Consider the following 27198-nt stretch of genomic DNA (forward strand, 5'->3'; position numbering starts at 1 on the left):
ATGAAGCCCAGTGATCTGTGTTTTCACCAGCCCTCTAGGAGATTCTGATCCATGCTCAAGTTTGAGAAGAACTGCTTCCCATTAAGACAGGACTTAGCAGATTAACCTCTGCCTCCACTTCCCCTCCATAAAATGGGGCAATTAGAAGTACCCACATCACAGAGTAATTGTAAGAAATTAGTGAGATAAGGTATGTGACAGAGTTTACCGGGACTCTGGTAAGCCTGGAGCTTACTGAGGAGGTCAGTAAAAGATAATACTAGTTACTAATGTTGTCACTACAATTAGCTAAGGTTTGATAGCTATAAAGAGGACAGCTCTAAATTTGGTCAAGCTCTACTTAGAGTCACCTGCTTAGAAAAGAAGATGTTTTGGAGGTTCTGCAGGGACCTGAGGCAACTCCCAGGCAGCACTTAGAAGTTCACATCCTGCCTGCTGCCTGAACTTAGAAAAAAGTGTGGTTATTCTTGCCTCCTTCAGCAGGCCAGCTGAGAATGCCAAGTGACAGTCTCTGCTGGGGGTTAGACCACTGAGCTTGGGCTCAAGGAGCAGGCAGGATTTTTCTTGGAAAAAAATAAGGTCGCAATGTGAGAAGATTCTTGTTGGCATTCATTTTCACCAACCTTCTGCCTGTGAGAGCTCTACAGCTGCCCTGTCCAATAGGGTAGTCACTAGACACATGTGGCTACTGGGCACTTGAAACATAGCTAACCAAATTGAGATGGGCTGTAAGTATAAAATACACACAGATTTCTAAGACTTAACACAAAATAAAAGAACTTAAAATGTCTCCGTAAAAATATTTTATATTGATGACATGCTGCAATGATTCTATTTTGGATATACTGGGCTAAAAAAACCATAATGTTAAAATGAATGTCACTGGTTTCTTTTTTACTTTTTTAATGTAGCTACTAGAAAAATGTTAAACTATTTGTGGCTTGCTTTATATTTCTATTACAGAGTTGATCTAGACAGTTGAGCACACAGGAGAGCCAAGTCCAATTCATTCCAAGTGAAGTCTTCAGCTCCTCTGGAATTTATTACAATGAATTTCAGATAGTAAACGGTCCTTTACTCTCCGTTTCCCAGCATCATCATTTGCTAGCTAAGAAGAGTCCTCTCTACAAGGAAAGCTATAAAACACTGAAAAAAGAAACTAAAGAAGACATGAGAAAAATGGAAAGATATCCCATGTTCATAGAATGGAAAAATTAATATTGTTAAAATGTCCACAGTACCCAAAGTGATCTACAGATTCAATGCAATCTCTATTAAAATACCAATAACATTCTTCTCACATAAATAAAAAAAAATCCTAAAATCTGTGTGGAACCACAAAAGACCCCAAGTAGCCAAAAAAAAAAAAAAACAAAAAACAAACAAAAAAAACATCCTGAGCAAAAAGAACAAAGCTGGAGGCATCACACCACCAGCACCAGACTTCAAAATATAATCCAAAGCTACAATAACCAAAACAGCATGGTCCAGGCATACAAACAGACATCAGACACACAAGCCAATGGAACAGAATAGAGAACTCAGAAATTAATCCACATATCTATAGACAACAGATTTTGACAAAGGTGTCAAAAAAAAAACTGGATAGCCACATGCAAAAGAATGAAACCAGACCCCCATCTCTCATTCAGTACAAAAATCAACTCAAAATGGATTAAGGATCTAAATGTAAGACTTTAAACTTAAAACTACTAGAAGAAAACATAGGCAAAAGGCTTCAGAACATTGGTCTGGGAAGGGATTTTATGAATAAGTCCTCATAAATACAGGCAACAAAAGCAAAAAAATAGACAAATGGGATTATATCAAACTAAAAAGCATCTACACAGCAAAAGAATCAATCAACAAATTAAAGAGACAACCTACGGAATGGCAGAAAATATTTGCCAATTATCTGTCTTACAAGGGACTAATAAGCAAAATATTTAAGAAGCTCAAACAACTCATTAGCAAAAAATAATGATAATCTGATTAAAAATGGGCAAAAGACCTAAATAGACATTGCTCAAAAGAGGACATACATATGGCCAACAGGTATATGAAGAAATGCTCAGCACCACTAATCATCAGGGAAATACAAATTAAAACCACAATAAGATATCATCTCACACCAGTTAAAATGGCTACTATCAGAAAGACAACAAATAACAAATGCAGAGAAAAAGGAACTCATACATTGTTGGTGGGAATGTAAACTAGTACAGCCACTACAGAAGACAGTATGGAAGTTCCTTAGAAAACTACACATAGAATTGCCATATTATCCAGCAATCCCACTACTGAGCATTTATCCAAAGGAAAAGAAACCAGCTTAGCAAAGAGATGTCTACACTCTCATGTTTATTGCAGCACTATTCACAATAGCCAAGATATGGATTGACCCAAGTGTCCAAGAAGAGATGAATGGATAAAGAAAATGTGGTATATATACACAACAGAATACTATTTAGCCACAAAAACAATGAAATCCTGCCATCTGTGGCAACATGGTGTAACTGGAGGACGTTATATTAAGTGAAATAAGCTAAGAACAAACACTACATGTTCTCACTTATAGGTGGAAGCAAAATAGTTGATCTCATAGAACTAAAAAGTAGATGAGAGGATAACAGGCTGGGAAGGGTAACGGGAAGAGTGGGATACGGAGAGATTTATTAAGAGATACATTATAGCCAGATGGGAGGAATAAGTTCTAATGTTCTATACCACTGTGGGATGACTACAGTTAACAATAATATATACAGTTAATAATAAATAGCTAGAAGAGAGATTGAATGTTCCCAAGACAAAGAAATGAGAAATGTCTGAGATGATGAATATGGTAATTACCCTAACCTGATCACTATACATTGTATGTATCAAAATCCCATAAATATCTACAATTATTATATGTCAATTAAAAATAAATAAATAAGAGCCTGGAGCATGGGAGGATGGGGGTGGGAGATGTGGTGGTCAATCATCTTGCCATCAGGATAAAAAGGGTGGGGGGCTCTGCCACTTTCACTGTGACAACCCCTCCCAAACACCAAGACCCCTGACAAAGGGCGGAGATTAAATAAACTGCACAATGGGTACCTCAAAATATTCCCAACCAGGTAAAAAGAAGTTCCCTTTGGAGATCTTATCTCCCCAAAATGTTCCAGCAGAACCACATTCCTCCACAGAGGCTCCATTCAGAGAGCACTTGGGAGGCATCTAGGGGCATGAAGAGTGAACCACAGCAGGATCCCTAGTTTGAGCAGGATCCCTCAAAGTGTGGGTCCTGAACCATCTGTACTTGAATCACCCAGGTACATGTTTAAGATACAAATTTCCAGGCTCTAGCTCAGACCAGCTGAATAAGTATCTATAGGAGGAAAAATATTTGCTACTCATGTCACAGCAAAAGGCCAATATCCTAATAAGTAAAGAGTTCTTATAAATCAATAAAAAAACAAACAATCCAGTGCTAAAATGATCAAAGGGTATGGCCAAAGGGCTCACAGAAAGGGAAATACAGATGGCTCTTAAATATATGAACATTCTTAACCTCACTCATAATAACAGAAAGGCTCATTGAAAGCTCGGGAAAGAGCACTCTTAGACCTAGCCACAAAGGTCAATTTGGCAAGACCATCCAAATGCAAAACACACAAGCCCTTTGACCCAGCAATTACAATTCTACATTTCACACATGTGAAATCATAAGCATAAAAAGATATTGCTGAAGCTGTGTTTGTAACAGCAAAAGATTGCAATCGACCTCAATGCCCATCAATGGGAGACCAGTTGGATCATTACACAATTATGGATCATTACACAATTAAATACTAGGATGCCATGAAAAAGATCAAGACCACTCTATATGTCTTGATATGGAACAGTCTCCGTGATACATGTATAAGAAAAAAAAGCAACATGCAGAATAGTGTGTATAGCACTCTACCGTGTACATAATAAAACATTTATAAATATTCATTTATTATTAATGTTACCAAGTACTACTATGTACTAGGCATTTTGCTAGATGCTCAGGATACAGTAGTAAATCAAATAGACAAAATCATTATTTTCACAGAGCTTCTATACCAAGAATGTGAGTATTAAGTAAACAGTATATATGCTAAAGAGTGCATGAAAAAAAAGTAAGTACTATGAAAAAGTATGGTGGGAAGGGGTATAGAAAGTGTGGCGGGGGGGCAGACACAGTGGCTCAGGCCTATAATCCCAGCACTTTGGGATGCAGAGGCAGGTGAATCACAAGGTCAAGAGTTCGAGACCAGCCTGGCCAACATGGTGAAACCCCGTCTCTACTAAATATACAAAAATTAGCCAGGCATGGTGGCATAGGCCTGTAATCCCAGCTACTCGGGAGGCTGAGGCAGAATTGCTTGAACCTGGGAGGCGGAGGTTGCAGTGAGCCAAGATGGTGCCACTTCACTCCAGCCTGGACAACAGAGCAAAACTCTGTCTCAAAAAAAAAAAATAAAGTGTGTGTGTGTGTGTGTGTTGGGGAGGTGAGAAGAGGGCAAGGTTGCAATTGTAAACCAAGAAGTTAGGGAAGGCCACCCCTTGATCTTGGGCAGGAGTTTGTGACTCCTTCAACCAATAAAGAATGGTGGGAATGACATTATATGACTTACCAGGCTAAATTATAAAAATGTCATGCACCTCCTCCAGGTTCTGTTGGATCACACACTGTTGGAGCCCAACCACCATGCTGTGAGGAAGCCCAAGCAGCCACCTGGAGTTCTGCGGACGGCCCCAGCTGAGGTTTTAGCCAGTAGCCAGCATCAACCTCCAGCCATGTGAATGGGTGAGCTTTTAGATGATTGCAGCACCCAGCTATCATGGTGCAGAGACAAACTATCCCCTCTGTGTCCTGTCCCAATTGCTGATCCATAGATTCCACAGCATAAGAAAAAGGTTACTGTTTAACACCACAAAGTTTGGAGTGGTTTGTTGCAATAACATTTTACAAGTGTCTGTGACCTGGCTTTGTCTTTTCTTAGTCATCATAGAACCTTGGGAAGGCCATGATGGCTGAGGGCACAGACCCTGGACCCTAGCAGGTACAACTCTTCATCATACTAATTAATTTCCACATCACTTTCCTCTAGAAACCTGTGTCATCCTTAAGGGCATGGTCATCCTTGGATCCTCAGTGCACAGCACAGAAACTGACCCAGGGTAACAGCTGCCTCCACTGAGTGTTTACTAGAAGGCAGGGCATTATTTTGGTTAATTCACACAACCATCCTGTGGCAAAGAACGATCATCACCCCCATTTTGCAGATAAGGCAACAAGGCTTCCAGAAGTAAAGTGGGTCTGCCCATAGTTCATTAGCTCATAAGTGGCAAAGAGCTGAAATTCCAACCCAGTGCTGTTTGGATGGATTCCCATGTGATTCCATTACACAAGGCAGCACATCCATCTGGCTGTTCACCTTTCCATTGGCTTCTTCTTTCCATTTGGCTTTCCAAGGAAACCAATGGAAAGATGAACAGCTGGATGGCTGCATTTCTGTTTGCAATGACCAGGCCAGGGGAGGGGAATGTCGTTTTGCCAAATGTTTCCAGAAATCCCAGAACACAGTTTTCAACCAACTTCAACTCTTATTCATGAAAAAGTTTCAATAAGCCATTTAAGGACTGTTACAGCCTTTCCGTGAAAGTCTCTCTTCCTCCGGAAAATAAAGTTTGCTGACAAAGAGCAGTCCCTTAAGACCTACTGTCTATTTGCATCTGAATTTCAAAACCATTCTAGCAAAACTTCATTAGACTCTGAGTGTGTCATAAGAGATAATGATTTGTTCTCTCTCTCTTTCTCTCTCTCTCAATCACCGCCCCCCGCCCACACCGATGTTCCCAAGTAAAAACAGCACGGGAAATTAGATGGCTCTAATTAATGACTCAATAAATAAAGAGAAAAGGAAAAGGTTGGCAGGACACTTACTCCAGATCACACATTTCGGCTGGTAACAAGTTACCTTCCCACAGCCAGCTCACCCCTCCTTAAAGAAAGGACCCCGCTCCAGGATCTGACCTCATGATAATATTACCTGATAATACTATTTATATATACTAATAATATAATATTATTAACTCTTGCTATTAATGGCCCCAATCCCTGTCCCCATATTTGTGTGCCAACATCGATTAAAAACATGCTATACACAAGACCTGAATTATACCTCAGGAGGCTATGACAATGGATAAAGAGAGATTCCTTTTCCCCACAGGGGCTGGGATCTCCTCCATCCAAATCCCTTTCTTCAAGATGTTCCAGGCCGGGTGCGGTGGCTCACACCTGTAATCCCAGCACTTTGGGAGGCCGAGGCAGGTGGATCACTTGAGGTCAGGAGTTCAAGACAAGCCGGGCCAACACAGTGAAACCCCGTCTACACTAAAAATACAAAAATTGGCCAGGCGTGGTGGTGCGTGCCTGTAATCCCAGCTACTTGGGAGACTGAGGCAGGAGAATCACTTGAACCCAGGAGACAGAGGTTGCAGTGAGCCAAGATCACACCACTCCACTCCAGTCTGGGTAACAGAGCGAGACTCTGTTTCAAAAAAATAAAAAAAAAAAAATGTTCCAATGGTTTATCCAATATGTCCCTCAAATCAGAGGTAGAGGGTAGAACAGGGATCAATGGGCAATCTCTGGGGTCACACTGCTAGGGCCAAATCCTAATGTCACCATTTGGCCCTTGGAAGATTTCCTACCCCACTGATCACTGATCCTTAATCCCCTCACCTGGGAAATGGGAACCTTAGCAGAGACAGTATGTGCTCAGAGGCTAAACCAAGGACTCTGAGGGTTTGTGTGGCCTAGGGCACGTTGTGTGCCCTAGGGCACATGGCTTAACCTCTCTCCCTCAACTTCCTCATCTGTAAAGTGAGAAGAATAAAAATGGAAAGGTTGCTATGAGAAAGAAGGGAGCTAAGAGACACAAACGACTCACAGCACAGCCTATGGGTAAAAGGTTGGCTCAGAGGTTTGAGCTCATATTGTGGCTGGGAGAACGCAGTGAATGAGCCCATAGCAAGTGCTTGGTGCAGGGCATGCCACCTGAGAAGCATGTGATAAATGTTCATGGGTGGCAGTGTTTTCATTGCGGTTATTGTCGTTTCTAAGCCAGCCTTTGATCCTGCTGAAAACGTTCTGTGGCTAGAGGAGGAGGAACGCCTGCTGTCATTGGCTGCATGATTAGGCAAATGTCCTTGGAGACAGGGATCTTAGTGTTCCCCAGCGGCAGGTGCAAGGATGACAAAAGAGCAGGCAGGAGATGAAGAATCTGAAAATCCTGCCCAATGGAGACATGGCCAAAGCAACTCATAATGTTTAGACCAGGGAAGAGAAAATGACAAAGAGGCATAAAAGGCTATCATGAAGCATGACATGGAGGCCTTTGCTGACCAGGGAAGCCCCCAAAACACCAGCTCCCCACCACAGGTTTTTTTTTTTTTTTTTTTTTTTTTTTTTTTTTTTGAGACGGAGTCTCGCTCTGTCGCCCAGGCTGGAGTGCAGTGGTGCAATCTCGGCTCACTGCAAGCTCCGCCTCCCGGGTTCACGCCATTCTCCTGCCTCAGCCTCCCGAGTAGTTGGGACTGCAGGCGCCCGCCACTGCGCCCGGCTAATTTTTTGTATTTTTAGTAGAGATGGGGTTTCACCGTGGTCTCGATCTCCTGACCTCGTGATCCGCCCACCTCGGCCTCCCAAAGTGCTGGGATTACAGGCGTGAGCCACCGCGCCCGGCCCACCACAGGTTTTTATAGCTATTATACCCCTTTTTTCCAGAGCATTGCTCACCCTGGGGTTCAGTCATGATTTACATCATTAGTTGTTCAATGTCCCTCCCCACCAAGAAACCATGAGCTCTATGAGATCAGGGGCTAGGTCTGTACCGCTCCCTCACTGTGGCCAAAATATGTAGCACCAGGCTCAGGGGAATAAGGCCAGTTTGAGCTCAATCAAGGATTGACCTACCCAGAACAAGCTAGCTGTGGAAGGGGACTGAGTTATTTGGGAGTAAGTTCCCCGTCACTGTAGGTGTACACCAGGTAGGTATCTACACACCCAGCAGAGTTTAAGTTGCATTCTTTCATCCAGCAAACATCTACTACAGCATCTTCTAAGTGAGGGCATGCCCTAGAGGGCGTCCTAGGTGCCTCAGGGATCCAGAGTTGCTGAGAGCCTCCTAGACCTGGTGAGGTTATTTCAACACACAGAACAAGGATGCTGGAGGGCACAGTGGGGGTAAAAGCCATGTTCACTCTTTTGATTTATGGTGATGGTTTCCTGGGTATCTACATATGTCAAAGCTCATCAAATTGCACACTATAAATCTGGGCAGCTTATTAAATGTTGATTATATCTCAGTTAAGCTGTCAAAAAATATCTCACGTTCAAAAGAAGTGGAATGAGAATAGGTAATACAAAAATATTCAGAGCAGTAGTGTCAATAATAGTAAAAATAATCACTCGCTCAAAAAGCAATAGCAAAAAGAAAAACCAAAAAGCATAATATAACCAAAACCCAATACTTATGCAAATTCCCCCTGTTCACAGGAAGGAAACAGGGTATAGCTATTAAGCGTGATATTTTCAAAAATTAATGACATGGCCCTCCAAAAAAAAAGAAGCGAAGGAAAAAGGGCATAAGATAATCAATATAATTTGATACCATTTCTGCTTTGTTAAAAATGCATAGGAAAAAAGCCTAAAAGATTTTATAATTAAAATGTAATCCCTTTACTTGGGTAATTTTGAAAGCATTTTTAAATATTGAAAAGACTCACCGGAAAATGCGAATATGAGCAAGATTATGGGTGATTTGGTTTTCTTTTTTTACGTATTTCTTCATTTTTCAAAATTTTCACAAACAAAAACCATTTTAATATCAAAAAGAGAAATGTTACTTTAAAACAATAACTAGAAGACAGCTAAGGGTTCCCCCCTACCCAGTTCTATGAGAGGGAGAAATCAGAGGAGCGTTAAAGTCGAGGTGACCTTGGACCCCCTGAAGATTACCTCCCTGCGATCTCTTCTAAACTCCAGATAAAGGTTTGGGGGCACTGAGGTTATCGACAGGAGGCGGGGGATGTTCTGCCTAACGCAGATGCTGATTGGATTAGGGTCTGGTTCTGTTTTCCTCTAAGTAGATTATGCTTTTCTTGAACTTGCTCCAGTGGGTCCCGGAAATTCAGCCCAGGACAGACCTGCGGTTCGTTTTCAGAGCTCACTGGAATATGTTTAAGCATGTAATAAATACATTTAAGCCTAATCGGATAAATCACTAAATCAGATCGTTATCTTGCAATTTGAAAACCAGGCTCTGGCTCCAGACCCTGGGGAAGGAGGAAAAGGAAGAAATAGGAAGACTTCGGGCAGGTGCCGAGGTCATCTTCCGACCCAACACCACCCAACATCACCCAACAACAAAGACAAAGAACCTCCCTCCTTCCCCTACAACCCAGAGGTTCATCAACTTACAATGGCCTCAGATATGCCATAAAACCTGGCAGCAGTCAGAGTCAGTGTGAAAAAAAAAAATCCAGGTGCTACCAGCAATTCAGGACCTTTCAAAAGACACCAGTATTAGAAGCCTACATGTGGTCCATCTACTCTACTCCCTGTCTCAAAGCAAGAGAACTTTCAAGTTCTCAGGCAAGACCTCTGGAAGAGCCATGTTACTGAGTCTCTGTTTCTGAGGTTTTGTTACATTAAGGCCCTAAAGAGTCAAGTCTAAGGGGTAAAAACTTGAGAACCAGACAGGTCTAGGTTCAGATCCTCTGCCACTCCTTCTCTGTGAGACTCTGGGCAAATGACAGCCTATCTGACCCTCAGTTTCTGCATCTGTAAAATAGACACAGTCATAGCACCTAGTTCATAATGCTGTTGTGAGGATTAAATGAGATAATGCCTATAAGACACTTAGCACAATGCCTGGCATAGAATGATTAATCCATGTTAGATACTATTATTGTCTGAATTATTTTTAATAGAACTTCCCACCTAGTATACAGTTGATCCTAGAACAACACAGGTTTTAACTGCATGGGTCTACTTATATGTGGATTTTCTTCTGACTCTGCCACCACTGAGATGGCTAAACCAACCCCTCCTCTTCCTCCTCCTCTTCAACCTACTGAGCATGAGGATGAAGACCTTTATGATGATCTACTTCCACTTAATGAACAGTAAATATATTTTCTCTTCCTTATGATTTTCTTAATAATATTTTCTTTTCTCTACCTTACTTTATTGTAAGAATACATATATTCATAACATACAAAGTATGTGTTAACTGACTTCATATTATCAGTAAGGCTTCCAGTCAATGGTAGGCCATTAGTAAAGTTCTGGGGGAAATCAAAGGTTATATGTGGATTTTCAACTGTGTGAGGAGTTGGTGTTCCTAACCCCTGTGTTGTTCAAAGGCCAACTGTATGTTTTATGTGGACATATAATATCTTTATGAGATCTAAGCTGCCTGATAACATTTCATTTTATTTTAACAAATATGAATTGGAAGCCAGGCTCTGGGAGAGACAATAGGGACATAGCGCTGAACAAAAGAACACGGTCTTTGGTCTCAAGGAGTCTGAAGTATTATTGTCAGAGGCGTTTGAACTAGAGCAACTCCATCTTGAACAGAAGTTGGGTAAAATGAGGCTGAAACCTACTGGGCTGCATTCCCAGACACTTAGGCATTCTAAGTCACAGGATGGGATGGGAGGTTGGCAAGCAATATGGCTCATAAAGATCTTCCTGATAAAACAGGTTGCAGTAAAGAAGCCGGCTAAAACTCACCGAAACCAAGATAGCAATGAGAGTGACCTCTGGTCGTCCTCACTGCTACACTCCCATTAGCTCCATGACAGTTTACAAATGCCATGGCAACATCAGAAAGTTACCCTATATGATCTAAAAAGGGGAGGCATGAATAATCCACCCCTTGTTTGGCATATCATCAAGAAATAACCATAAAAATGGGCAACCAGCAGCCCTTGGGGCTGCTCTGTCTATGGAATAGCCATTCTTTTATTTCTCTACTTTCTTAATAAACTTCCTTTCACTTTACTCTACAGACTCACCCTGAATTCTTTCTTGCACGAGATGCGTGAACCCTCTCTTGGGATCTGGACCCAGACCCCTTTCCTGTAACATTATGACACAGATGTTAAATAAACACACAAATAAATGCAGATGCTCCTCAGCCTACAAAGGGGTTACGTCCAGAAAAACAAATCATAAGTTGAAAATACCCTAAGTTAAAAGTGCATTTAATACAGCCAACCTACCACACATCATAGCTCAACCTAGCCTTCCTTAAATGTGCTCAGAACACTTTCCATTGACTGGAAGCCTTACTGATAATATGAAGTCAGTTAACACATATTTTATATGTTATGAATATATGTATTCCTACAATAAAGTAAGGTAGAGAAAAGAAAATACATGAGATATTCAACGCTTGACTATACAATGGGGTTTGTGTTAAATGATTTGGCTCAGGATCATGAGAGAGTAGTACCATACTGCATACTGCTAGCCTGGGAAAAGATCAAAATTCACAATTTCAAGGACATTGTCTCCTGGATGTGTATTGCCTTCACACCATCATGAAGTACAAAAATCCTAAGTTGACAGTCAGGGACCATCTGTGTGTGATTAAAAACTGGGACATGTACTACCAAGAAAAAGAAAAGGGTTATCCCAAGAGAAAACAGAGAAGTGCTATTTTGGGCCAGGGGACAGAAAGGCTTTCCAAAGAAAAATACATTTAAGCCAGAATATGAACGTCCAATCAGAATCAGCTAGGGAAAAAGAAAAGAATGTTCCAGACAGAGGCTACAATATATGCAAAGGTCCTGAAGTGAGAATGGCATTCAAGGAACTCAAAAAAAAAAAAGTGTGGCTGGAGGGTGTGGAGTAAGAGAGAAAATAGAAGGAAACATGGCTGCCGAGATAGGAAGGAGTGGACTGGGTCTTGTAGATGGAGGGTCTCCAGCAAGAGTCACACGATTTGCTTTGGGATTTTAAGAGATGAATCTGGTTCCAAGTCCAGAAGACACTGAAGGGGAGCAAGAATGGATGCAAGGAGGCCAGACAGGAGGCTGCTACAGTCATCCGGGCAAAAGCTTGGGGTGGTAGTCATGAGAACTAGGCAGATTTGAGATACAATTTGAAGACAAAATGAACGTGAGTTGAGTGCATATAGCATTTGAGGAGTGAGGGTCGGGCTGGAATCAGGAGGCTCCCAGAGTTCCAACTTAAACATCTAGAGAGATGGTGCTACCATTTACTAAGAAGAAAAAAACATCAGGTGGAAGAGCAACTGTAGGGAAAAGAGGAGCAGTTCAGTTTTAGGCATGATGCTAAGTTAAAGGTGCACATGATATATCTAATGAGTGGACAAAGAGGTAGGAGGAAGACCAGGAGTGTGTGCTTTCTTGGAAACCAAGAGAAGATATCATTTCCAAAAGGGAGAAGTGGTCAGTGGTCTCCTTGCACATACTGATAGGAGATCAAGTAAGAGAAGAGAGATGTCTCTCTGATTCACCTTGATATCCAAAAGTGCCTGACATATAATTAGGACAGCCACTCTGGAGAAGAGTATGGAGTTTCCCCAAGAAACTAAAAATAAAATTACCATCTGATCTAGCAATTCCACTGCTGGGTATACACCCAAAAGAAAGGAAGTCAGTATATATCAAAGGGCTGCCTGCACCCCCAGGTTTATTGCAACATGATTCACAGTAGACAAAATATGGACACAACCTAAGTACCCATCAATGGATGAATAGGTAAAGAAAATGTGGCATATATACACAATGGAATATTATTCAGCCATAAAAAGGAATGAAATCCTGTCATCTGCAGCAACACGGATGGAACTGGAGGTCATTTTGTTCAGTGAAATAGGCCAAGCACAGAAAGACAAACATCACATATTCTTACTCCTATGAAGCAGCTAAAAAAGTGGGTCTCATGAAGATAGAGAGTAGACTGATGGTTGCCAGAGGCTAGGAAGGGGCAGGGGGAGGGGTAGGGGGTATGAAGACAAGTTGGATTAATGGGTACAAATATTCGATTTGATAGAAAAAAATAAGACCTAGTATTCAACAGATCAGTAGTGTGACTATAGGTTACAAGAATCTATCATACATTTCAAAATAGCAACAAGAGAATAATTCAAATGTTTCTAGCATAAAGAAAAGACAAATATTTAAGGTGATGGATATTCCTACACTTTTTGATCTTTACAAATTATATGAATGTATTAAATTGTCACATGTACCCTGAAATTATGTACACTTATTATGCATTAATAAAAAATTATTTTAAAAAAATTTTAGGCCGGGCGCGGTGGCTCATACCTATAATCCCAGCACTTTGGGAGGCCAAGGCGGGCGGATCACGAGGTCAGGAGATCGAGACCATCCTGGCTAACACAGTGAAACCCCGTCTCCACTAAAAATACAAAAAAATTATCTGGGTGTGGTGGCAGGCGCCTGTAGTCCCAGCTACTCGGGAGGCTGAGGCAGGAGAATGGCATGAACCCGGGAGATGGAGCTTCCAGTGAGCCGAGATCACGCCACTGCACTTCAGCCTGGGCAACAGAGCAAGACTCCATCTCAAAAAAAAAAAAAATTTAAACAAAGTGCCTGACAAAGCTGGGAGCAGTGGCTCATGGCTGTAATCCTAGCACTTTGGGAGGCTGAGGTGGGTGGATCACTTGAGGTCAGGAGTCTGAGACCAGCCTGGCCAACATAGCGAAACCCTGTCTCTACTAAAAATACAAAAAAATTAGCCAGGCATAGTGGCGCACACCTGTAGTCCCAGCTACTCAGGAGACTGAGACAGAAGAACTGCTTAAAGCCCAGGAGGTGGAGGCTGTAGTGAGCCAACATTGCGCCACTGCACTCCAGCCTGGGTGACAGCAAGACTCCATCTCAAAACGAAACAAAATAAAGTGCCTGACACATATTAGGTTGTCAATGGATGATTGATGGGTACACAGATGGACATAAGATGGGTGCATGGATCATATGTGTGGGTCCGTGGATGGGTGTGTGCATGGAAGATTGGTAGGTACGCAGATGGATGGATGGAGGGATGCATGGTTGGGGGCATGTGTGGGTAAATGTGTGCAGGGATGGATAGGTGCATGGGTCGGGGCATAAATGTAGTGGTTCCAGCCATGGAGAACTCTGGTTAGTTTTCCAAGCAAAAAATACTTTCCTTCTTCATGTAACCATTCCCTCTGTCTTGAGCACTCTTTCTGCCATCCCTTCTCTCCTTTGCAGTCTTCAGATCTCAGTTCAATATTGCTTTGTCAGAAAGACCTTCCCTAACTACCCTAGCTAGCTAACATGGCTCCCTCACTATTTTCTTCACAGTATTTTTCAGATTCTCAAATCATCTCACTGTTTTGCTGAATGGTTTATTGTCTGTCTCACTTGTTAGATGGTTCAGTCCACAAAGGCAGGAGCTTTGCTCATCATTTCTAAATCTCTAGCACTCAGCAGAGGGCCTGGGATATAGAAGGGGCTCAGTGTCTATATATTAGATGGATGAATGGACAGATGGAAGAATGGATAGATGGATGGATGGGTAGGTGGATAAATGGGTGGGTGGGTTGATGGATGGACAGATGCATGCATGCATGCATAGATGCATGGATGGGTGGATGGGTTGGTGGGTAGACGGGTGAACAGGTGGGTGGATGGGTGGGTGGGTAGATGGGTGAACAGGTGGGTGGATGGGTGGGTGGATGGATGGATGCATGGATGGATGGATGGATGAATGGATTGATAAATGCATGAATGGGTGGGTGTATGGATGGAAGGAAGGAAAGAGCAAAGGGGAGATGGATAGAAACAGAAGAGAATGAGATGGAGGAAGAATGAGTGAATGAGTGAATGAATGAATGAATGAATGAATGAATTCACCCCACTTCCTTCTGATCCATGCTCAGGAAAATTACCACCTTGACCTCTCTGGATCCACCTCTGCTCAGCCACCATCTGCCAAAGCCTACAAAGGCTTGCAAAGAAGATGTACACCCTCCCAGGTGCTAAAGGACTTAAATTCTCTCTTTGCAAAGCCCACAGCAATCCTGCTGTGCAGCCTCAGCCAGAGCTGTGGCAACGTCCTGTTCCTGGGGGTTGACGTTAGCTGTTCCTGTTATACTGTCTTTGATAAGCAAGGCAGGGTCAGGCTACTGGGCACTGGGAAGGAGAAAAAAAGATCTTTTTGAAGACTAAGGGGAAAAAAACACACTAACAGGAGAACAAACAAAAAAAAAACCATTTAAAATACACTGCTTCTTAGAGAGAGGGTCAAGCTTCCACTCTCAAAATATTCAGAGAATGACAAGCAAGAGACACATGAAGTGTGAAGGGTGACCTCTGTGAAGCACTGCCTGACATTAGCAGATGCAGGTATTAGCATTTAGCAAGATCTTTTTAAAAATATACACACATGCACACACACACACACACACACACACACACACACACTGAGAGAAACAGAACTGATTCAAGGATGAGGGCTCTGGTTTTCCTGCACTTTTTGTTTAAACATCATGGACAGCTGGGCGCAGTGGCTCATGCCTGTAATCCCAGCAATTTGGGAGGCCAAGGTGGGCAGATCGCTTTGAGCTCAGGAGTTCAAGACCAGCCTGGGTAACATGGTGAACCCCATCTCTACAAAAAATACAAAAAAATTAGCCGGGCATAGAGGCACGTGCCTGTAGTCTCAGCTAGTGAGCTGAGATCACACCACCACACTCCAGCCTGGCCGACACAGTGAGACCCTGTCTCAAAAAAAAAAAAAAAAAGGCATAATCATCATGGGCAGTAGCTCTCTTTTATAGATGTGTTCTTGGGATTTCTGAGCTCTGCTCCTGACTTCAAAAAGCCATTGTAAAAACTGAAGAGGAGGAGGAAAAAGAGAATGAAGTGAGCCTTTTTGAAAGGAAAAAAGAAGGCGTACCTGCTCCTGGAAGTCTGAGGAAGAAAGACTGGAATTGGGTGATCTTCTGAGACATTAAACCAAATGCAGCCAGATCCCCTTTGCAGCTGCAGGACTTTCCTCTCCCTTCCCATCTATAAGCTGAGCCTCCACCTTGTAAACATGTCCTGCCTCTAAAATCACTTATCTACACAGGGCTGGGATGGAAGTTAAGACCTCAGGCACTGGCGTCAAACAACCTGGCTCCAATACTTACTCACTGTGTGCTCTTGGCTGTGACTTAACTCTAAGCTTCAGTTTTCTTATCCATTCAATCAGGATAATAATAATTACCACATAAAGTCATTGTGAGGAATAAATTAGACAACCCATGCAAAGTATCTGGCACAGATCAAATAATTGATCCATGTCGACTTGGTTTCAAATAGTTGATCACAGATCAAATAGTTGATCAATGATGTTGGCTGCTACTATTGATACTGTGGATAATTTATTTAGCACTTACAATGTATAACACAATAGGTAAGTGTTAAATATTGGGCACTTTGATAGGTCAGTGTCCTATAACTTATGAAATTCTATGAGGTCTAAACTCATTAAACCCTATGAGGTAGTAGTAGTATCCTCATGTCATAGAAGGTGATGAAAGCACAGAGAGGTTAAGTAACTTGCACAAGGTCACACAGCTAGTAGGCAGCAAAGCTGGTTCTCAACCCTCAGCCAACTAATTCCAGAGTCTGCGCTCATCACTCCGGCATTATTCTTATGTATGACCCTTCCACAATTCAGCTTTTTAAATCCCCACCCAAACCATTATCTCATATTATCTTCCCTATCTCCTGGGGAGAAAAAATGTAGCAGGGACTCACATCATTTCTATTTCACAGACTCAAACACCAAGGAGCAGAGCAGCCCAGGGCTCTGGCTACTTCTTGTATTGATTCCAGGGCCATCACCAAACTCCATGAGGATGGGACAATGTGCTACTTGTTCACCGCTGCGTCCCCAGGGCCTACCCAGTGTCTGGTATGCAGTAACACTCGGGAAGTGTCACCTCAATACCAACTCTTCCCTGAAACAATACATCCCACAGCCTGCTTCATAATCACTTGTCTCAACCTATGATCAGCAAAAACAGAAAGCCACAGTCAAGTTCAGGTAGAATCCTGGTGTTATGTAATATCCAGAACACGGCAGCAAGTAGAAGCCCTCAACATCCTTTGCAACGTGCTATCCTGCATAGTAAACCATTAGTAGCCATACAAATGGCTACCAAACCATTTTTATTGAGTGCTTACTGTATATCAAGTATTTGCTTTATGTATTATAACTCATTACATACTTAACATAATCCTAAGAAGTGTGTGTTATAATGATCCCCATTCCCATATAAGGAAGCACAGATCACTAAGCCCTTTTATGAAAGCAAATGTACAAACCCTGGACCTGCCCTTGCGGCCAGGCTGTCCTGAGTTACAAGGGTGGACAGCACCCAAGGCCGACTGGTCTGTATCTTGTTAATTCGGGGGCCCCTCAGCCCTGGCCTTAGGCTTCCAAAAGGCATCCAGTATCCATACCACCTGGATGTCCCTCTGAAACTTTCTGAGACCCTCTGTGGGATGCACCAGACTCTAGGTCCTTGTCCCTTAGCTAGCCTCCCAACTGCCATCTGTGTCCCACTGTGAAAACAAGAACCATGCCTTGGAGAAGTCTAGTGCTCACATTCCCATTGGCCTCAGAAGGTGGGGAGTCAATTCCAAAAGGATGACGTGGTTCTGAAGAGTCTGGGACAGCCAACTGGGTCCAGGTCAGCCAGCTTCAAAGCTACCTGTGGATGGGGTGACCTTGGGGTAACTCCAGTATGATGAACTCAGTCAACCACACACCACCCCTTAAGTTGCTCCTTGAAGCTAATCACCATGGAAGATGAAGACATAAGAGTCACCATTCCTGTCCTTAGAATCCTTCCCATATAACCTCTCACCTCCCTCCCCAACCTCATCTCCTCTTTTCATCTCCCTAATCCTCTTCCAGGTTGACTTCCAACTCACGCTTTATCACAACTATGTGCCTCACTACAGGCTTTTCCATATGCCTGAGCAGACATGTTCCCCCAACCAATTGGTAACTTTCTGGTTTTATACCCAACTCAAATATCTCCTTCACTCTAAAGGCTTCCCTAACCTTTTCCTATGCTCAGCCTCCAAAACAGTGCTTGTTTTACCCTCTGTGCCACCACTGCAGCTGACACAGTTCTCTGTATCTTATTGCATCATGACAATACCTTAAAGACAAGAAGCACATGTGCTCATCTCTAAACCTCTTGTACCTAACATGGGGCTTGGCACAAAGAAAGGGTTCCCAAAACACTTGATGAATGAATAAGTACATGGGCCTACTTGTTTACAAGCACTCACATCAGAAACTGATGAAAAACAACAGACGGCTACAGTCAAGGCCTAGGACAGAGGTCTATAAACATTTTCTATAAAGGACTGGACAGTAAAGATGTTGACTTCGTGGACCACACGGTCTCTGTTGCAACTAATCAATTCAACCATTGTGGTACAAAGGCAGCCACAGACAATGCATACATGATTAGATGTGACTGTGTACCAGTAAAACTTTAACTAGGCAGCCCACTCTAGTTCACTGGCTCCTGGATTAGACTATTCAACACATTTCAAAGTGGCATAAAGCAGACAGGCTCATGCTTAGCAAGTCTTCCTCTATTTTCCTCTAAAGATAGCTGGCCAGCATTATCCTAAGTGAACTAACACAGCAACAGAAAATCAAATATTGCATGTTCTCACTTATAAGTAGAGTGCAGTGGCTCACGTCTGTAATCCCAGCACTCTGGGAGGCCAAGATGGGTGGATCATTTGAGGTCAGGAGTTCGAGATCAGCTTGGCCAACGTGGTGAAACCCCGCCTCTACTAAAAATACAAAAATTAGACAGGCATGGTGGTGCATGCCTGTAATCCCAGCTACTCGGGAGGCTGGGGCAGGAGAATAGCTTGCACCCAGGAGGCAGAGGTTGCAGTGAGCCAAGATCAAGCCATTGCTACTCCAGCCTGGGAAACAGAGTGAGACTCCATCTCAAAAATAAAAAAAAAAAAGTAGGAACTAAACATTGGGTATACATGGTCATAAAGATGGGAACAAAAGGCACAGGGGACTCCTAGAAGGGGGAGGGAAGGGGACAAGCTCTGAAAAACAAACTATTAAGCGGTACGCTCACTACCTGGGTGATGGGATCATCCATATCCCAAACCTCAGTGTCATACAATATACCCATGTAACAAACCTGCACATGTACCCTCGAATCAAAAAATAAAAGTTGAAATTATTAAAAATTAAATTAAATTAAAAGAATAGCCAGCCAGGCTAGAATAGAAAAGGAACACTGAAAAGGAGAGAGAGAAAGAATATACCATCTCCTAAGAAAGCCTGCGTCATTTCCAGATGATTAAAAAGATTTTCTCAGAATTCTATCAGACCTCAAGCCTCAAGCCCTTGAGGCAGACGTGGGGAGAAACAAATTTAAGCTATGAGTTAGCAACCGATTCCTCTAAAAAGACAGCTGCAACTTTGACCACAAACCGGAGATCAGAGAACACATGATACTGTTTGGGTTTTATGATGATTTTTACTATTATTATTACTAATACTGTCATTTCTATTGATAAAGTCTGCCTACTGATAAAATTCTGCCTCATTTTCCTTGAGAAAGAAGGAAAACAGATGAGAAAATTAGCTCAAAGGAAAAACCAAACTCCAAGGAAATTTAATTAAATAAATAGATTTCTTGGCTGTGAGAGAAAAGAGATGTGACATGTCCCCAAATCCAACTTCCTCCATGTTCCTGTCTCCTGGGGAACCGGCAGAGCATGAAAAATCCAAATACCTCCCCCAGAGCAAGAAACGCTGATATTATTATCAATATGCCCTTGCCGCTTTAAATCATGTCTGTTCGGGCAGAACTTGCTTCATTTCACTCTTTCTTTCTCTTTCCCAATAAATCCACTTGGAAAGGAAGTTTGGATTATTTTTTAGCTCTTTCTTTTTCCATCCTGGTTCTTAACTGATGCTATCTCTCCAACAGCTTTGAGCAATTTCTTTCCCTCGAGGAGAAGTTTCCCGCTTGTTCCACGTGGGCAGAAATCTCCAACCGGGCCCACCTTGCTAGAAGCAGGGGCAGGACAGCCCAGGGCACCTCTTCTTTGCCTCTTTGAGACCTGAACCAGGTTGCTTGGCAGCTGCCCTTCTTTCTTCTTCTATAAATTGGGGGCAGGAACGCCAGGCACTTAATTCACACAGGAGACAGCTTGGGAAAATGAAGTCAAGTTGAAAGCAAGGGAGAGAAAAATCCTTGCAAGACTGCTGGAAGGATTAAATGAAATCATATAGTGAAGACACCTACTAGTAACAATAGTTATTACCCAATAATAATAACAGCAAGGTATTGGTTATCAGGCACCCACAGCAACTCCATGCAAGACATTGGACTTTGTATATTTGATTTCACTTAATCCTCAAAACAACCCAAGAGGTAGGGACAGTTATTATCTGAATTTCCACACATGGAAGTGATGGCTCAGGTGAATTCACTTGCCAAAGGCCACACAGCCAAGTACCCCACACAATCCAAGAACACAGGAGGTACTTAATAAATGCTGGTTAAAGCTGAATGCATAGGTCAACTGCCCACTAAGATGTCATCATCCCTTGACTGCCATAACCTCTAGGAACAGCTAACTTGGTTCTATTATCAAGGGAGCACCATTTAAGATACTTGAGGGTGGTTTTTTCACCTCCTATAAAACTTGTACTGTGGCCGGGTACAGTGGCTCATGCCTGTAATCCCAGCACTTTGGGAGGCCGAGGCGGGCAGATTACCTGAAGTCAGGAGTTTGAGGCTAGCCTGGCCAACATGGTGAAACCCTGTCTCTACCAAAAACACAAAAATTAGCTGGGTGTGGTGACATGCACTGTAATCCTAGCTACTGGGGAGGGTGAGGCAGGAGAATCACTTGAATCCAGGAGGCGGAGTTTGCAGTGAGCCAAGATTACGCCATTGCACTCCAGCCTGGGAGACGAGAGCAAAATTCCATCTCAAAAACAAAACAAAACAAAACAAATCTTGTACCGTGTCCGCATCCACATGTTTTAGGGGAGGAAACCAGAGCTACAAGGCAATTTATTTCAACAGAGAAATTCCCCCCTCTTCTTTGCTAATGGCTACAGATAAAGCTACAGATCCAGCGTCATCAACAAAAGTAGCAATTGACATTTGTTGAGCACAGAGAATGCAGCAGGGCTGAGCTGCAAGCTTTTATCTGCATCACCTCACTGCGTCCTCAATGCCACCATCTAAGGAAGATGCAGGTATTGTTGCAGTGTTCCTGTTACAGAGAGCCACGGAGGTCAGGCCAGTAGCTGCCTGATGTCACAGAGCAAGCTGGAGGCAGGATGGCATCAGCATTCCAATCTGCCCTTTCCAGAGCCCTAGAGAGCAGGGTGCTCCTTCAGACCCCAGGCCTTGTCTCCAGCCCTTCCTGAGTCATCTCACTTCTCCCTAATTCTCACCTTCTGCCTTGGGTCCAACCTACTCCTAGGCTATGAAGCCATCCACCAGCCTTACCTAGGCACAGGCCAATGCACTGCTGCCTGGGACAACAGGTCACTGCACGTGATGGGTTTACGTCCCTTGAAAATCAGTCTGAACTCTTGAAGTCCACGGGCTTTCAGACAGACCCAGGAGAGACCAGTGGGATGACCCTGGCCAAGTGGCTTCTGCACAGCACGTGGGCTCCCAACAAATACCCTGCCTTCCTTTTGCTCTTTCAGAGCCTTCATGGGGCAGGGGGTGGCGGAGGCGGGAAGGTGGCAGTATATAGTGGTGGTTTCTCCCTAAGTTCTGAGCACAATGCTGGCTTTGTGACTTACCCAAGCTGTGCGGCCTTTGCTAGGCCCAGGCACGTCTCTGAATTCTATCTCCCCCCTTTTTACAAGGGACGGGACAACTCATAGCTTAGAAAGTTGTAATAAAAATCAAAGGAAGTCATCCATGGAAATTCCTCACACATGATGTGTCTAGCACACTGTAAACGTGGACCAATGCCTTATACATAGTAGAGGAATGTTAAACATCTGTGCAGAAACCCTTGGGACAGGAGTGCATTTGGGGGTGGGGGTTGGAGTTTTCTTAGAGACAGAGTCCTGCTCTGCCACCCAGGCTGGAGTGCAGTGGCATGATCATAGCTCACTGCAGCCTCGAACACCTAGGCTCAAGAGATCCTCCAACCTTGGCCTCCTGAATAGCTGGGACTACAGGCACACACGACCAAGCCCAGGTGATTTTTTTTATTTTTTGTAGAGAAGTGGTCTTGCTATGTTGCCCAGGCTAGTCTTGAACTTCGGCCTCAAGCAATCTTCCTGCCTCGCCTCCCAAGTCACCGGGATTACAAGTATGAGCCATTGTGCCTGGCCAGGGGTGCATTTTAAATCCTCTTTTTCCACATTCAGTGGCATCATGAATATTCAGAAAAGACCACCGGACGCTAAGTCCTTCCTTCATGAAGAAATCTACAAGCTCTTTCATCTCAACCTCTTTTTGAACCCACCTTAATGTCATAATTCCCCTACCGTGATTTCCCAAAAAATCACAGTATCTTGTCTTAGAACTGGCAACACCTGGCGGGGCACTTTGGGAGGCCGAGGCAGGCGGATCGCTTGAGCCCAGGAGTTCAATACCAGCCTGGGCAACATGGTGAAACCCTGTCTGTACAAAAAAAAAAAATTTTTCATTAAAAAATTAGCCAGGTATGGTGGCATACCCCTATAGTTCCAACTACTCTGGGGGCTGAGGGAGGAGGATGGCTTGAGCCTGGCAGGCAAAGGTTGCAGTGAGCCAAGATCAGGCTACTACACTCGAGCCTGGGCAAGAGAGTGAGACCCTGTCTCAAAAAAATAAAAAAAAAAACAGAACTGGCATCACCCAAGAATCCGAAGGACTCGGCTGAATAAAGACCATGATCCAAAGTTAAAAGGAGTTTCAGGTAAATTCTGCTTCCACCCTCTGGTCATTGGTACAAAGATCAGAGGAAAGTGGATGTAGCTGAGTATGACTCTGTCCTTCTTTCCAAAATCCAAACAAAACAAGTACACCTTTCCCAGGGCACCGTATGTTACTGACTTCAATACTGAAAGTTTGCAGGCAGCTTTGACATCACAAAATGGTCCAAAAAGATACTGGGGGTGGGGGGCGGGGTGGGGATTTTTTTTGAGCTATGATGATTTGAATGAAAAAAGAAACTGTCCTGAGTAGATTGGAGATTTGGCATTTGATAGGCAATAAAATAAAATAATCAACCCAGGAGGCAACAGGAGAAGCCCAAACATAGCCTCTGAACTCAATGGACGGGTTTATTCTCCTAGAAAACTTCCCCTGACCTTGCTCGGGCTGCGTTGAGGCTCCTCCTCTGGGCTTCCCAGCCCCTGTGCTTCCCCAGCCTGAGAAGAGCAATGAGAATCATACTAATAGTAATATATGATAATCACACTAATACCATGCACTGAGTACTTCCTACAGCATTTGAGCTGAGACCCAAATAATGAAAAGGAGCTGGCTCACAGAAACAGTATTGCAGGCAGAAGAAACAAATACAAAAGTGGGAATTAATTTTTTTTATGTTCAAAGAATCCAAAAAAGGTGTCACTGAGTGGATATAGGGATCAATGCAGTAATAGTAACAATAGTTAGAAGCTGTGGGGGTAAACCAGAGAGCCGTCTTCGAGGGCAGGGATGCAGTTACTGCTGGCAGCTCACTGGCTGGGCATGAAAATCGAACCCGAGACACAGAGTCCAGGGAAAAAGGGGCTTATGGGCCATCCATCCTGTCCTCAGGCATTTGGCAGACCAAGACACCAGGCTCAGTGAGGCCATGTGGCTGACCCAGGCTCCCATAACCAGAGAAGTCAGGGGCAGAGCCAGAACCGAAGCATCCTGCCTCCAGCCCTGAGCTGCGTCTGCTGTTGCCCCCTTTCATGGGTGATCAGGAGCTGTTTATCTGCAAAACTGATGGAAGTTTTAACAAGGTCCCTGGGGAGACAGGGAGAGATGGTGCATGTATGTGTGTGCATGGCGAGTTGGAGGGAGGCTGGTATATCACGGTTCCTCGCTTTCATCTGGTTCCTGTTAATTGGACTAAAGACCCCTGGGAAAACCATGCTCTGGGCATGATAAGCCAAACCCCAACTCAATTATGGTTTTCTGTGCTTTACAGAACCTCAGTGTTCACAAAAGCTCCTGGCTTTCATCTGGCCTCAGAATACAGAAGTTGTCGTCAGTGTCGTCATAATCATTATCCTCCTCCTTAGAACCACAGCGGCTATGTTCCTGGAGCGCTTAGGATCAGTCAAGCCAGTGGCTCTCAGCCCAGAGTGATTTTGCCGCAGGGGACATTTGACAGTGTCTGTAGGCATTTTTGATGGTCACTACCAGGGGCTAGGGGGTTGGATACTACTGTCATCTAGTGGGTAGAGGCCAGGGATGCTGCTAAACATCTTCCAAGGCATGGGACAGTCCCTCACCACAATTTTCCAGCCCCAAATGTCAATAGTGCCAAGGTTGAGAAACCCTAGGGGCTAGCCCTTTTCGTGCTGTAATTGGAGACCACCGAGAAAACCTCCTACTTGGGACCTGAGATGTAATGACTGACATCAGAGAGGATTAACAATGAGCACTGTTGTTAAGCAAGGCCCCCTACTCTAAAGCCTCCAGACAATCTGCAGTTAGGAAGTACCCTCTGTAAACTGACAGCCCCCTACAGAAAATCCCTTTAGTCTAGAAACTTGCCCACTCTTGGGGAGTAAATATAGTCATATATTTCCATAAAAGACTATTGGGAAACTTTTCCCAACCTCCCAAATATGTTAAAAGAAGATTGTGATTGGGTGCTAACTTTTTTCTGCTCCAAAGTACTAAAAGGGGTCAGAACACTGTCTTCCATCCACAGGGCAGTAGCATCGTCAAGTTTAGGGCCTGATGGAAGTCACAGGCAACACCCTCAACTGTCGGTACCCATCATGGAGTGGACTTCAACAGCTCAGGGGCCCCGAGACCATTCAGTTCCTGTGGAATCTACCTTCCAGAAAGATACTGGAGGCAGAACAGGCAATGCCAACACCGTACTTATTAGGAAATGGAGAGAAACCTTTCACTTCACCATTCTCTTTGGGTTGTATGATTTCCAATTCACCCCAGCCAAAAGGAGCACAGCAAAGTCCCGCTCAGATGGAGAGGTTGTCCCAGACAGAGGCAAAAGCACACGTCACCTGCCTTAAACATCACAACACTAAAAGACTCGCTATCATGATGCCTGTTTCAAAGACAGAGGTTCCGATAGGGAAGAGGCTGGACCCGTGGCCCAGGCAGGACTCACATCCCAGGCTCAGGACTCATATGCCTTCCTGACTGTGCCACAAACCAACCAGGGCAGCTGAATGACGCAGCCGGGAGGCCCAGCCCCTTGCCAACTGTGGCCCGTGTCTTTTTTATCAGTGCACCCCACTGCAGGGAATGTGGCAAGCACCAGAACACTGATTTCAACTGAAGCAAGTCCAGCCACTTCTCATCGTAGCCATTCTTTAGACAGCCTTTCGGGAGGGCTCCCATGCAGCTGGGGGTGCCCCAGACCGGGCCCCAAGCTCTTTCCGGATGTCTCCCAAGGGAATGAAGCCACTGCCTAGAGTTTTTTCTGTCCCTTCGGAGCTCCCTTTGCATCTCCACTAGTTATTATTTGGAGGCTGCATTTCAATGTTCCTTCTTTACAGTTCATTTTCTCCTCTTAATTGGTCTTGCAGTGTGGCAGGGAGACCAACGCAACAGCATCATGACATGAATGCGGAAGGAAGGTGAGTGGCAGCAAGGCCCCGTCGGAGTAGGCTGCTCTGATAGATGCCTCTGCCGCTCACTACGGGCCAGCCGGGAAAGAAACCCAGGGTCTCCCCTGGCTTCCAGCCTGCCTGCCGAGAAAGCTCGGTCTGTGAAACAGAATTAAGCCAGCATTAGTCCCTGCTGTAGCTGGGTCAAGCCCTTCTCCTCTCTCAGACTCAGTTTTTCCTTACTTAAAAGTTGAGATGATCAGACCGAGGTTCCTGCCAGTTTCTACATTACTATGCATCTTTTGCACCGATTTCAACTCAATTTTGACGTCTCCGCTAAAGGAAGCTTATCGGGCAGCGCCTCCTGGTGGTTAAACATGACACTGCGCCATCAAGAGGTGGCCCTGGTCGTATGGTGTCCAAGAAAACACTGGGAGGAAAAGGCATCCCAGTGTTTACAGCCAAGCAGCTACGTGCCCCTAACTTTTTCAAGCAAGGAGCCTAGGATTGAAAGCAACAATGCAGCCCTGACGCTCAGTTCCTCCACCCTCCGTGATCATGATGGCACAAGGTCTTTACAAGTGGAGCTTGAAAAATCTGTCAGCCCCAGCCACTGAGAGCATCCTGGTATCCGGTTACAAAGCTTGTCTGCCTCATTTCTCCTCCACAAAGTACCAGATAGAGAAGGAAAGAAACAAAGGCGCTAAAGAAAGAAAATGATCAGATGATGAAGCTAAACTGAGCTCTGTTCCCAAGGACAGGGCTGATGTGGGGGGTAGGGAAGTACCGTCTCCCACCCTCCCAACTCAAGGCAACAGGTTCTCTGTGTGGGGAAAGGAGGACCCTTTAGGGTTTCCTGTTTGAAGAGTGAAGTCAGTGGGGGGAAATTCGGAGTGTAGAGCAACCCCACATTTCTGAATCCCATCGGGATGGTGGTCACACTCACCCAAAGAAAGCCACAGACTCCTATATAGGAGTGACCTTCAGAGAGTACTGTCCAGACAGCATCTGTGTACAGCACTCCAAAGACAACGAGATGTGGTCCCCACTCCCCAAAGAACTCAGTCTGATGCAGAACAGACCCCAAAAGTCAGCACAATGGACCATGCATAACGTTTTGGGTTGGGTTTTTGAGACGGAGTCTCGCACTGTCACCCGGGCTGGAGTGCAATGGCACAATCTCAGCTCACTGTAACCTCTGCCTCCCAGATTCACGCAATTCTCCTGCCTCAGCCTCCCGAGTAGCTGGGATTACAGGCGCACACCACCATACCCAGCTAATTTTTTGTATTTTTAGTAGAGATGGGGTTTCACTGTGTTAG

The 27198-nt window shown here is 44.1% G+C and overlaps 1 protein-coding gene across 3 annotated transcripts in view; it reads right to left on the reverse strand.

Annotated features, from left to right (window-relative positions):
* The window catches only part of KSR2 (kinase suppressor of ras 2), a 517020-nt gene that overhangs the window by 358137 nt on the left and 131685 nt on the right, over nucleotides 1-27198 (reverse strand). The window lies entirely within an intron of this gene.

The sequence above is a fragment of the Gorilla gorilla genome, chromosome 10 (assembly GCF_029281585.2).
Source record: "Gorilla gorilla gorilla isolate KB3781 chromosome 10, NHGRI_mGorGor1-v2.1_pri, whole genome shotgun sequence".
NCBI classification, from domain to species: domain Eukaryota; kingdom Metazoa; phylum Chordata; class Mammalia; order Primates; family Hominidae; genus Gorilla; species Gorilla gorilla.